At 49.3% G+C, this 13,572-nt stretch overlaps 1 protein-coding gene across 3 annotated transcripts in view; it reads right to left on the minus strand.

The window, feature by feature from the left end:
- FRMD4A (FERM domain containing 4A) overlaps positions 1-13,572 on the minus strand; it is a 221,113-nt gene that overhangs the window by 129,249 nt on the left and 78,292 nt on the right. The gene's annotated exons all lie outside the window — the stretch shown is intronic.

Here is a 13,572-nt window from a genome sequence, read left to right on the forward strand (position 1 = left end):
GCAGCAGAGCAGAGGGGAGAGTCCTCTTCAAAAATAGGGGTGAATCACTAAACCGAAATCTGTACTGCTAATCAATTTTCCCAAAGATAAACACCTTCCAGAATCAGTATGTTTTGCTGGCTCTACCTCCAAGTGTCTGGTTTGACCTACTACTAAGATAGCACCATCTTCAAAGTCGGGACAGAGACTGAAGCTTCTTCCCAAGGCAGGTTTAGATTTGTGCTTTTTCCTCCCCAAATATGGGCACTTTCTCAGCAAAGGTAATAACAGAAGAGTTTTTGTTCAAACATATCGTTGATGAGCCATCTCCCAGTGCAGATAGATGGCAAAGTAGAAGACATCCTATCTGTATTAATAGCCTCTCATCTGAAAGTATTGCTTCTCCGGGAGAGGTCGGGAAAGGAATGTAAGGGGAGAACGAGCACATATCTTGTTGCTGACGATGAGGTCATGCAGTTTTTTTTAAGGCATGACCCAATTATAAGCTGAGAGCCATCTCCTCTGTCCTAAAGATTAGAAAAGCTGATGGTTTCTCTGATGACATCTCGTATCGCAGCCGACACGAATGCCACAGGCAGCCCTCCTGTGCTTTCAGCCGCCGCTGTGCCTCCCTCGCTCCTTCTCTGGGCGCCCAACTCGCGGGCGCGCGGCCGCCAGCGAGCTAGCACATCCCTGGGGGAGGAGGGGAATTCGTGAAAATAAACCACCAAAGAGAGAGACGAATCCATTTCGACATCAGATCGCCCAAAGCTTCCTTGTGAGTCGGCGCTTCCTTGAAATAAAGACAGAAAGGACCAACAAGTCACACACTGGAAATATGGCAAAGGATGGGGGATGGAGATTTGCTCTATCACTTGGGAACGGCATTTTAAATGGCTTTAAACTGAAAGAGGGGAGATTCAGATTAGATATGAGGAAGAAATTTTTCACTCTGAGAGTGGTGAGGCACTGGAACAGGTTGCCCGGAGAAGTTGTGGCTGCCTCATCCCTGGAAGTGTTCAAGGCCAGGTTGAATGAGGCTTTGGGCAACCTGGTGTAGTGGAAGGTGTCCCTGCCCATGGCAGGGGGATTGGAACTAGATGATCTTTGAGGTTCCTTCCAACCCTAACCATTCTATGATTCTATTATTCTATGATTTTGTATCATTTCCAAAGAGGCTGGGCCTGAAAAAACACACTCCTGAGCAAAGGCAGGGGGAACAGATGGGGTTTGGAGAGGGAAAGGTGATGTGGGCAGGGCTGGGGAGCACCCAGGTCTCCCTCGGGAAGGGCAGCGTGGTCTCCTCGCATCCCTGCACTCCTGTCCTCAGCCTCCTGCCCGCTCCGTGTGGTTGCAGATGTCTCTTTTCCCATTGTGTTCTGCAGACAGCAGGGCAAACCCTGGCTGGTAGCACTATGGTGCCAGACCCAGCTCCTTCTTGCTTCACTCGGTGCCATTGCCAGGTGTGATGCTGAAACACGCGTCTGTGCGAGCACACACCTGCTGCCCTAAACTCACCAGCCCGAATGCATTGCTATGGGCAAACTGTTCCAACCTGACACCACGCAGCCACAGCCAGCTGCCACTTTTGGTTACCTGTAGCAAGGTGAAGGGAAAGGAAGCCATTTCCCAGTGAGATGGGAGAGCTTAAGACCCATTTTGGTCATTACGTGCAATACCCCTGAGCCCAGGAGCCGCGTCCGTGACTGAGGCTCTCACTGTGCCGCGCCGAAGGAAGAGCCTTTCGGCTGAAAGTTGAGATCTTTTGTCTAAGCTGCATTCACTTGCGGCTGAAAAGGGAAAGGAAAGGGAATAGAAAACAATTTTCTATAAGCTGGGTAATGTAGCTTAGACAATCAAGCCTGGCATCTCTCGTTCACTATCAACCTAGTATTTGTACTGCGCAGCCCGATGGCAGCAATAAGGGGAAATGCTCCATCCTGAAATGCTAGCTCAGATTGGAAATGCACATTTTTTTACCTTAGCTTGAAAGCAAATCTGCTCTGCTGCCTTTCTCATCATTTCTTCTGAGCTACTCTCTTATAGACTGTTCAATATCTCCTGAAATCATCTGGTACATTTGTTATTATTTTTCAAAATTGCTCAGTCAGACCATGCTATAAAAAAAGAACTTTCTATTTCCATTTCCATCGCCTTCCAGGAGGCACCTTTTGCCCTGTCCCACATTTTATGCTTTCTTACCCGAATTTACTGTTTGGGTTTCTTGTCCAGCCAGGAGGATGTGAAAGGAGGAGTTGGAGCCAGAGCAGGACTGATCTGACGGCACATAACCACCCACAGCATGAACACCTACCCAAGAGCTGCTTGTAAAGACTCCTTTTGCTGTCAAGGAGAGAAAGGGGCACGATTCGTTTTGGATGAACCATTCTAGGATGAGCTCAGCCATGGTCTACAAGTGTCCTCCTCTCTCCACTGCCTGTAAAAGCCTGGCTCAGGCATAGACACCCATGCTGTACGGGCCTCAAGTTAGATGAGATTAATGTCCCCGCTGCCTGCCATGGACAGAGTCAGGCAGGCGCTCAGGCAAGCCAGAGCCCGAGGTGAGGGATGGGATGTGGCACCAACACAAGGGCTGGTCTACCATGAAGGAGCAGCAGCAGAGAGCAGCAGGAGCTCTATATGTTTCAGCCCTATCATCCTGATGCCAAACCCAATTTGTTTCCACCTTTGCGTTTGTTGGTGCCCCGTGGCTGAGCCCTGCAGTCACCCCAGGGATGGGGAAGTGAGGCTGGGGGACACTGGGTGGGTTGCTCCATGGCTGGAGCAGCATCTCCTGGGCTACAGTGATGTATTTCACATCCATGGTCGGACACTCGCAGGTTGGCCCAGGCAAGAACAAAAGCTCCACTGAAGCCGCGGAGCAGCTGAGCCAGGCAGAAACAATAGTGAATTTTTTAATTTCTCCCAAGTAATTGTGTGTGAGACATTTTCTCTGTAATGGGGCCATTAGATGCTGGATGTGTCATTCCTGTACTTGTGTATGTGGTGGGAGGTCACTAGGACAATCTAAATTGCTGATGCTCTACAGAACTTTAGAAGCTAACTCATCGGAAAGGAAAAAGCTTTCTCCATTCCCCAGATGTTTTACTGGGATTGTCACCAGCCCTCCTGCCCCGCCCCGTAAGTTTGAAAAGCTCCATGTGTGCTCAAAATTAAGGGCATTTGACAAATTCTAGCAGAACAACTGAAAAAAATTCAGTGAATATCTTCACCCACGTTTGGCCAGCTGTAAAGAATATCCATCTCTCAGCATATGCGGTATGAATAAACATATGTCTTCAGCTTATCTCTCTCCTGACAGCTCATGGATAGCTCCCCAGCCTGTATTAGTTTAAATGCAATTTATTCTGCAAGACTGATAATAGGGATATTGATTATGCAGGCTCTTGGAAATCACACCCTCATTTCACTCCACGGAGGAGCATGATTGCCATTCCATGCTTATTTCCTTATGGGGCCATAAGCACTTTGCTGAGGGCATCTGTTCCCTGAGGCTCCTAACGTGGTGCTTGATAGATGGGCAGGGCTGGATTACAGGGGTCTTACGGCACGAGAAGATGAATCATAGAATCATGGAACAGTTTGGGTTGGAAGGGACCTTAAAGATCATCTAGTTCCAACCCCCCTGCCATGGGCAGGGACACCTTCCACTACACCAGGTTGCCCAAAGCCTCATCCAACCTGGCCTTGAACACTTCCAGGGATGAGGCATCCACAACTTCTCTGGGCAACCTGGTCCAGTGCCTCACCACCCTCACAGTGAAAAATTTCTTCCTTATATCCAATCTAAATCTCCCCTCTTTCAGTTTAAAGCCATTGCCCCTTGTCCTATCACTACATGCCCTTGTAAAAAGTCCCTCTCCAGCTTTCCTGCAGGCCCCCTTTAAGTACTGGAAGGCTGCAATAAGATCACCGTGGAGCCTTCTCTTCTCCAGGCTGAACAGCCCCAACTTTCTCAGCCTGTCTTCATAGGAGAGGTGCTTCAGCCCTTGGACCATCTTTATGGCCCTCCTTTGGACCCTCTCCAACAGCTCCATGTCCTTCTTCTGTTGGGGCCCCAGGGCTGAATGCAGTACTGCAGGTGAGGTCTCACGAGAGCAGAGTAGAGGGGCAGAATCACCCTCTCTCGACTTGCTGGCCACGCTTCTTTTGATGCAGCCCAGGATATGATTGCCGTTCTGGGCTGCAAGCACACATTGCCGGCTCATGCTTGCTCTCAGCTCTGCTTAGAAACCAGCAAGCATCTCAGAAAGTGAGGACCGTGCAGGATTACCACTCCAGGGAAGCATCATCTCCTCCAGTTAATCTCTCCAAGGCATAGAAGTACTTCTGCTGTAGGCAAGGTCAGCGCTGACCTGACTCATTCTCTAGGGCCACTTTTCTCCCAGTGGCTATTGCCCCCTGCCTCCACTTGTCCCATCTTCTACTAACGCTCCTCCCATGCCTATGCCGACCCGCAGACGACTGAGGAACAAATCTGGAGAGACTGAGCTATCTCTGCTGGCTTTCATTAATTTTAGTCTTGCCTTTCCTAGATGCAGCTTTTCTTTCCCTAGAGCTGCTTGTCCAGATTGACCTTTGCTGCACGGCAGATGCCCTTGGAGGCTCTCCATGCTCCCTGTCTGTTTGGTCTCACTGCTGATCCCTGCCCTGGAGCTGTGCACCCTAATTGACCTCTTCAAATCCTGCTTCCGGTGAACCTCACTGACCAGCATGACCTGCCAGCTGGCTCCACACAGCCTGCCTTGCTAGTGTTCAACCATAGAGCATGTTCTCCTCTGGCAAGCCCATCCCTTGAGTGCTGTCCATAGCACAGGGGCCATGTCCACTCTCACTGAGCACTGTGATCACCCGTGGTGAGCTCAGCTGGAGCACTCAGTACATCTGGGAGCTTCTGGGCTTGGACCAGCCTCTCAGGGCCTCCCTGCTGGAGCCAAGCCAGGATGCACAGCAGAGGCTCTTTCACCCCTAGTTTCTGAGTCTTGCTCAGGATTTCCCTCTGAGATACTCATTCCACCTCCTGTCCCAGATCCCTTCTGTTTTGCCCTCGTAGTCGAGCCTTTCCATCTTCACCCTTCCCAAGATCCCTCTTGGCTCTTAACCTGAATTGTTCACTCCCCATCTCTGCACATCAAATTTATTTCTCTTCTGCCTCTGCACTCTTCCATTTTCATTTCCCAGCGAACACTCTCCCCTCCAGGCTTGACTTCTGTGGGCTTCTGGGTTCACTGGAGCCGAAGCTGAGAAATGAACCACAGAGCTACAACCCTCCAGCCCGACACCAGATGTAGGTCACAAATGGTGGAGGTGGATGCTTTTGGAGGGAATTAGCGAGGCTCTGTAGAGCAGCTCAGCACAGTCACGCCTTGCAGGCTGAAAGGTTGAGTTTGGAAGCAGACCTGGCCCTCCTGGTTCATTTTCATTTTTCCATTATTCTGGTTTAAGACAACGTCTGGGTATTGTCAACAACCTTGTCTGCAGGAGGTGCACTGACTGGGAAAGCCAACAACGCTCCCAGCACCACATTCCCCTCGCAACGATGCTAAACATATTTTCCTAATGTTATTTTTGGGTAAGCAGCCAACTTTTCAGCAGAAAAGCTCAACTCACAGCTCACTGATCGCTCAGTGAGACCACAGACCTGAATCTCCAGTCCAGACTCCCACCCCACTTTGTGCAGAGCGGTCTCTCCTCCATCCCCCTACATCCCATGCTGACCAAATCCAGCCCTACATTTGCCTCATTTGCAGTCATGCTTGCTGTGTTCAGGATGATCAAAACTGTCAAATGGAGACCCAAGAGGCAGTGGAAGGTCAAGAGGAGTCTTCCCTGCAAGAGAGATGGCTTCATGCCGTTCATCTGCCAGGAGCCACAGGCTGTGGAGGGGGAATCGCATAGTTTGTCCCAGTGATGTAAATCCCACCTTAGACACTTCTACAGCTCCCAAGTCCATCCAAAGCTGTGAATCTCAATAATTCTTAATGCTAAAGATGTTCAAAAATCTACTTTTCAATTTTCCAAGCACTTACTGAGCTGGACTACAGCTTTACTCTTGCAGTCGTAAATCAGGATTTGTTTTTGAAATCAGACTTGTACCAGTGTCCTAGTGTTTCGGTTAGGGAAAATAAAGCCTCCTTGCCAGAAGCCAGATCTGAGCACCCCTTCATCTCCAACCCATTTTAAATTATGACCCAAATCCAAATTTTGCACGTTTTTCTCAGTGCAAGGGACTGAATCCTGCTAGATTCCTAGAAGAAAACACCCCTTGAGTTCTGCCTGCTCTCCAGTTATTTGCCCTACAGAAAACATGCCTTTTTTTTTGGAGAGAAGCAACGCACCAACCCACAACCTACAAAGCCACTCAGAGGGCAACTCTCAAGTCAATGCTGAGCCCGTGCATTAAGATAAAGGGACACTTTCCACCTGCTTTGTTGTAGGTACGGAGAGGCTGGGGAGGAAGTGGGGATGCAGGGACCCTCCCCCGGACACTCACCAAGGGCATCCTCGCCAGCCCATCCCAGCTCTCCATACCCTATAGGACATGCCCTATAAGCAACCCCAGCAATATATTCGCCGTGCTGCTGCCAGTGGGGTGTACGGGAGAGAGCGGGGCTGGCAGGGCAGTACTCACCCCTTTGCCCGCTGCTGCCTCCTCGCTCCCAGCCCAGCGCTGTAGCGACGGTTAAAAGCACTTTTGGAGCGGAGCCTACAAGCGCTGCAGGGAACGGTGCTGCCTCTCCCGCATGGCAAGGACAACTACTGGCACCCAAACCTCTCCATTTACGGTCAGGGCTGCGCGGCTGCATTTCTGCATCAGCCCAGGAGCTGGTGCTTTTAAAGGAATCCCCAGTTTCAGCAGTGGAGCAGGGCTGGACCCCATTTTCTTGCAATTTTTGTGGCTTCCCAGGGGACATGCAGCCCATCCTGGGGCTTGTTTATCCCACTCTGAGGATGGGATATATTGCTGTGGTCCTTGTGCAAAACCTGTATCCAAAGTTAGACAGCTTCTCCCCTCTGGCAGGCAGGTGCCATCCTCAGTACCACCTAAAGAGGAACCTTTGCAGCTTTTCCTACCATGCCAGTCTAGGCGACCACCCTATTTATTGGCATACAAAAGTGAGGCAGCAAGAAAATGTGGGTAAAACCCCATTGACTGCAATTTCCTAAGCGTGAGAAAAACTTTTGCAAAAATATTGCAAAAACTCTAACAGCATCTTAGGAATGTTTTATTTCTCCCACTTAGGATTATCAGTGGACTTATTGCTCTCAAAAGATGCTGTATCTTCCCCAGGATAGCATGCCTCAGCCTGGCCCCAGCGAGTCTGAGCCTGGAGGAACAAGGAATATTGGTGTGCTCTGAACTGAGCATCTCCACCAGGATGGTCACGCTGGTGACAGCTGACCTTGTGGCAGTGAGTCATCAGCCCACGAAGTGTCTTGCCAGCCCCGTGTTGGCTTGCAGCTACCAACATCCCCCAGTCTGGCTTGGAGGTGGTTCCTGGGGATGAGATGCTGAAGCAAGCCTAGCATGCTGGAGACAAGCTGTGGGCCCCCAACATAACAAGGACATGGAGCTGTTGGACCAGGTCCAGAGGAGGGCCAGGAAGATGATCCGAGGGCTGAAGCACCTCTCCTGTGAAGACAGGCTGAGAGTGCTGGGGTTGTTCAGTCTGGAGAACAGAATCATAGAATCATAGAATCGTTAGGGCTGGAAGGGACCTTCAAAGGTCATCTAGTCCAACCCCCCTGCAAGGAACAGGGATATCTACAACTAGATCAGGTTGCTCAGGGCCTCATCCAACCTGGCCTTGAACGTCTCCAGGGATGGAGCATCCACCACCTCTCTGGGCAACCTGTTCCAGTGTTCTACAACTCTCATGGTAAAAAATTTTTTCCTAATATCCAACCTGAATCTACCTCCCTCTATTTTAAAACCATTACCCCTTGTCCTATCACAACAGGCCCTCCTGAACAGCCTCTCCCCATCTTTCCTGTAGGCCCCCTTGAGGTACTGGAAGATCGCTATAAGGTCACCCCGGAGCCTCCTCTCCTCCAGGCTGAACAGCCCCAACTCTTTCAGCCTGTCCTCATAGGAAAGGTGCTCCAGCCCTCTTATCATCTTCGTGGCCCTCCTCTGGACCCTCTCCAACTGGCCCATGTCCTTCTTATGTTGGGGGCTCCAGAACTGGACGCAGTACTCCAGGTGAGGTCTCACGAGGGCAGAGTAGAGGGGCAGAATCACCTCCCTCGACCTGCTGGCCACGCTCCTCTTGATGCAGCCCAGGACGCGGTTGGCCTTCTGGGCCGCAAGAGCACATTGCCGGCTCATATTGAGCTTCTCGTCCACCAGTACTCCCAAGTCCTTCTCCTCAGGGCTGCTCTCGATCCATTCTCCGCCCAGTCTGTATTTATGCCTGGGATTGCCACGACCCAGATGTAGAACCTTGCATTTGGCCTGGTTGAACTTCATGAGGTTGACACGGGCCCACCTCTCCAGCCTGTCGAGGTCCCTCTGGATGGCATCCCTCCCTTCCAGCGTGTCAACAGCACCACACAGCTTGGTGTCATCGGCGAACTTGCTGAGGGTGCACTCCATGCCACTGTCCACGTCACCGACAAAGATGTTGAAGAGGGCCGGGCCCATCACGGACCCCTGAGGGACGCCACTCGTGACCCTTCTCCACTTGGACATCGAGCCGTTGACCACTACTCTCTGAGTGCGGCCATTGAGCCAATTCCTTATCCACCGAGTGGTCCATCCATCAAACCCATGCCTATCTAGTTTAGAGAGAAGAATGTCGTGCGGGACAGTGTCAAAAGCTTTGCACAAGTCCAGGTAGATGATATCCATTGGTCAACCCTTGTCCACCGATGCTGTCACCCCATCATAAAAGGGAGAAGGCTCCGGGGTGATCTTATAGCAGCCTTCCAGTACTTAAAGGGGACCTACAAGAAAGCTGGAGAGGGGCTTTTTACAAGGGCATGTAGTGATTAGTGATAGGACAAAGGGCAATGGATTTAAACTGAAAGATGGTAGATTTTGATTAGATCTAAGGAAGAAATTCTTCCCTCTGAGGGTGGAGAGGCACTGGAACAGGTCGCCCACAGAAGTTGTGGAAGCCTCATCCCTGGAAGTGTTCAAGGCCAGGTTGGATGAGGCTTTGAGCAACCTGGTGTAGTGGAAGTGTCCCTGTCTATGGCAGCAGGGTTGGAACTCAATGGTCTTTAAGGTCCCTTCAAATCCAAACCATTCTATGATTCTATGTGCTGGGCTCCTGCAGGACTCCTGAACCACTCAAAGCAGAGGCAAAAAGGTTGGAAAGGGATGTTCTGCACATCCCCTTATTTTTGACTGTACATATGCATGTATCATTGTTAATGTGTTTTTGGATGCTCTTGCATTCCGCTGTGAGATAGAAATGCTGCAAGCTTATCTTAACTTACCCTCAGCTGTTTGGACAGCAAGAGTTACTTAAGAAGTGGTAACATGGACACCCAGGTGAGTTAACCACTGAAATACTTATGGACAAATGTGATGCTGACCCCTCGTCTCTGCCTGACTCTTCCAAATCGGACTCAGTGCTCCCTGGGGTGAAGGTTAGAAACAAAATGCCCAGTTATTTCTTATGATCAAATTTCAGAGCCCTCCAGACCCTCCGGACAGCTCTGCTGTGAGCCACAGCTGAGCTCCATTTCTGCTATTGCAGAAATTCCAGAGAGAAAGAATTAGGAGGTTTAACACTTTTGGATGACGGTTGCCGGAGCTGCCATCAGATAACAGGCACCGGCAGCCGGCACAGGAGTCAGGCACAGCGAGCCAGGCCGCCGGATTGAGCCAGCCTACATAAAAGCCATGTTTATAAAAATCCCCATGAAAAGGAACAAATTGCCAATTACGCAAGTTTTTAAATAACGCGACGCAAACCTTTCATGGGCCGCAGACAAATGATACACGGTCACAGGGAAATAGTATAACAACTAGGGAGGCTGAGTGGGGAATGTGAGCAAATCCATTTTCCAGAAGCAAGAAAGACGACTCGCTTGCTGAAAAGGATTAGCTGGATAAAGCCAAACACTTGTTTGATTTTTTTTAAAAAAAACTGTATTAGAAACTAAACATGCATCAAACAGAAACAGGAAAAAAAAAAAAAGACAGATTGTAAGAAGATTCAAGAAGCCACGCTCTGCTCCTGCTCAGAAAGAAAACGCTGTCAAAAAAATATCCTGTGTAAACTTGCCATACACAGCAGCTCATCAACAGGCATTTATCAAACGGAACACATACCAAACGCATCTCTGCTTCCTAATCCCAAGCCAAACAGGCTTTGAGTTTCAGACCCTCAGGAAGAGATTTCCATATGATCCTCCTCTGTCTCCATTTATGATTAGCCCTTCTAAATTTCGACATTTATCTGACAAAACACATTGGGGAGGGCTCTCTTTTATCCGCAAAGCCTGTGTTTCTGCTTTCCCTTAGCTGCCGTACCACTCTGCAGCTGCTCGACTTGGGAGGAGAAAACTTTAGTCAAGATCCTTTGATTGACCAAAGCCAGGATCGCTTTCCTGATGGGGCTGACCCCAAGCCCTTGCGTTACACGCCAACGCTGCAGCAAGCCAGTGCTCACAGAAAGGGGTAATAAACATGGCCTCTGAGCCAAAACCTTAATTTTGGGGCTCAGTAATGCAAATAGCACATCTGTGCGTGAGGGGTCCCACTGGGTATAGCTCTGTGGGCAGTCTGGGGAGGGTCTTTGTAGTTTTGGAAGAGAATTTGTGGTGTCAAAACACTTCGATGTGGTCTGGCGGAGCTGTTACATGGAGCCAAAGCGGACTCCTGCGAGCAGCCACAGGAGCACGGCCACCACTTGCCGTCCTCCCGCAGCCTGAGGTCTGCTCCTCGTTAACCACCAAGTGATACGTTTCCAACGACATCTCCGTAACCCCCCGAGTCTGATCACAGCTGATTCGCAGACAAAAAAGGGAGCACCTTTGCTTAATATGCTGCTTTTTGGCAAACACCCTGATCGTTCCCAGATGCATCTGTTTCTGCCCAGCAGCGCTGGAGGCAGCAGGAGGAAATAATTTCAGCTCCTGAGAGTCACTGGCCTAAGAAGTCTCAAGATGCTCCCAGGAGCATCCGTCCGAGGGAGCTGTACCCATCTCCCTCCTTCCATCACACCCAGCTTCTTCCACTGTTTTTTTCCCCACCAAAATACAGCAGCAGGATCCCTGAGCCCTTCTCTTGGTACCACACACACAAGCGCTGCAAGGCTGCCTAAAGCCAGATCCAGCTTAGGATGTTACTTTCATCTCATCCATGGCAGAGAAATCAGTTCTACCGATTCCCAGCGGTCTCTCCTAAACTTGCCAGAGGACTGTGTGAAATCAGCTATGGAGAAACTTCCAGGAAAGGTTGAGGTTGGTGGGAAGGAGGAAATTTCACATGAGAACTTAAGAGCCCAACTCACAAGCAATTCAAGCCAATGCAAGTCTAGATGTTAAGGCTCAACACAGCTGTGGAGAAACCTCTTCCATGGCATAAACCAGCCCTTCATTTTAGCCTGTGGCAAGATACCCACAGAAAAATACAGCTTTGAAGTGACAGCCAGAAGCTTGGGGTTGGATGAATATTTATTTACAGCTTCCTACTGAGTTCAGTTGTGAGATAAGATAATAATAAAAATAACGGTGCTCAGAACTTACGAAGCAACTTTTATCTGAAATCTCACCACGAGCTACAAATAATATGGGTCAACTGGTGAGATTTCCCCTGGCAAAGTGCACGTTCCTCCTGGAGGGAGCCAGGCCGGTTGAGGACCCACCAGGGCAAAATGCTACTCATGTGGGTAGCATCACCCCCATCCTGCCCTGAGCTGAGCAGCCCCAGGACCACCTCAAAGCTGGTGGCTTTGCCTGTGCTTTACAGGCAGGCAAACCAAAGTGTTGTGCCCACGTCTGCAAAGAGCATCAACATTGGAGACATACTGCAATCCAAACATCCTCTTCCTCTGTCACCTGCTCCACCCAAAAGTGATTTATTTGCTATCATCCTGAGTAGAGGCTACCTAACAGTGTTGAAAAGTCTCATTTAACCAGAAAAGCATCTGACGTGCCTCAGTGGAAAATCCTGTGCACACAGGGGCACGGTGGTACTCAGAGATCTGGGTCAACCTGCATGCAACTGAGGTTACTGCTTTTTCTGGGCATGAATTTTTCATAATCACTCCTCCTGGCTTTCCTCATTCATACACTACTTGAAAACAGCAAAACGATTTATTGTACAAATAAAATTCAACCATGGGTCACTTGCAAACTAGTTAAGGTGATTTACAGAGCAATTCACTTCCTGTATTGATTACAAGAAATTCCCATTGAAGGTGTGATCAAACACTTAAAAAAATTAGTACTGTGTGATACTGTTTCTGCTCACTCAGAAGTGGACGCGGACCTTCTCAAACCAGCCTCCCCAACTGTCTTCACTGTGGTTTTTTTTGTGTTATTGATGAAAAGCCCAAATAAGCAGGTTGGCCAGGGCAGCTCACAAAGGTTTCCCACAGTATATTTTAAACTGTCATTCTTAATACTGTGAGAAGTGCTTTAGCAGAGCTGTTCTCCCATTGCCCATTCATTTTTAATTGAAACAAGAAAAAATTAAAAAGGCATTTCTATGAAATAAAGCCAAGTGTTGTGTCCTTGTGATGAAGATGGCTGAACTTCCCCCAGTCAGTTTCTAAAGCATCAGCGAGCCCGATGCAGCCTGGTGCAGGGACGTTCACCGTGCAGAGACCATTGATATGGTGTTTTGTTTTAATTAGTCATCCTGATTTAGTTCTCATTCCAGCCCTGACCTGGCTCATTTGTGGTTATCTGGGCACTCAACGAACGTCTGTTGAGAGCTGAGGGATTTCACCTCCTCAGTGACTAAGTACTTGGAAAAAAGTTATCCATTAACATTTTTTTAATGGTATTTTTAAGCAACTTTCCAGAAAGCGAGGTTGAATGCGCTTCCGGCAATTCAAGTCACCTTCAGAAATCCCCGTTCAGGTTTGCCTGTGCTGGGTAGGATCCTGCCCCGCTCCCAGCTTATCAGCTGAGGCCGGGGGATTTGGGTGCTATGGGAAGTTTCATTTCCTGCTTCTCGGGCTGCCTGTGGCTGGCCGGCAGCATTTGTAAAAGGAAAGACATTCTTCTAATTCTTGTTATTAACCCGTTAGTGATCTCCGAGGCACAAGCCAAAACTGTCAGAAAAACACAGGATCAGCCCATCGTTACACAGCCAGCACCAGACTCTCATTTTTTCGTTTACCCTTTTTTTTTTTTTAATAAAACATAAGGCAGATGGAGCATAGACTTATTTTAATGCGTATTTGTGTTTGACATGCGATTTCCAACCTCTGTAATGTTGGAAATCTGCCTGCCCGTGGCACCACCACCACAGCCTCTTCTGCTGCTGGCTGTGCTCCTGGCACAGGTGGGTGCACGGGGCACGGCGTGGAGCCTGGCATCATACCCCAGCAGTTTAGGATGGCAAGTAAAGAAGATAAAAACAAATACTGGAGGTATTTTAAACAG

Source organism: Tauraco erythrolophus, chromosome 4 (genome assembly GCF_009769465.1).
Source record: "Tauraco erythrolophus isolate bTauEry1 chromosome 4, bTauEry1.pri, whole genome shotgun sequence".
Taxonomy (NCBI): domain Eukaryota; kingdom Metazoa; phylum Chordata; class Aves; order Musophagiformes; family Musophagidae; genus Tauraco; species Tauraco erythrolophus.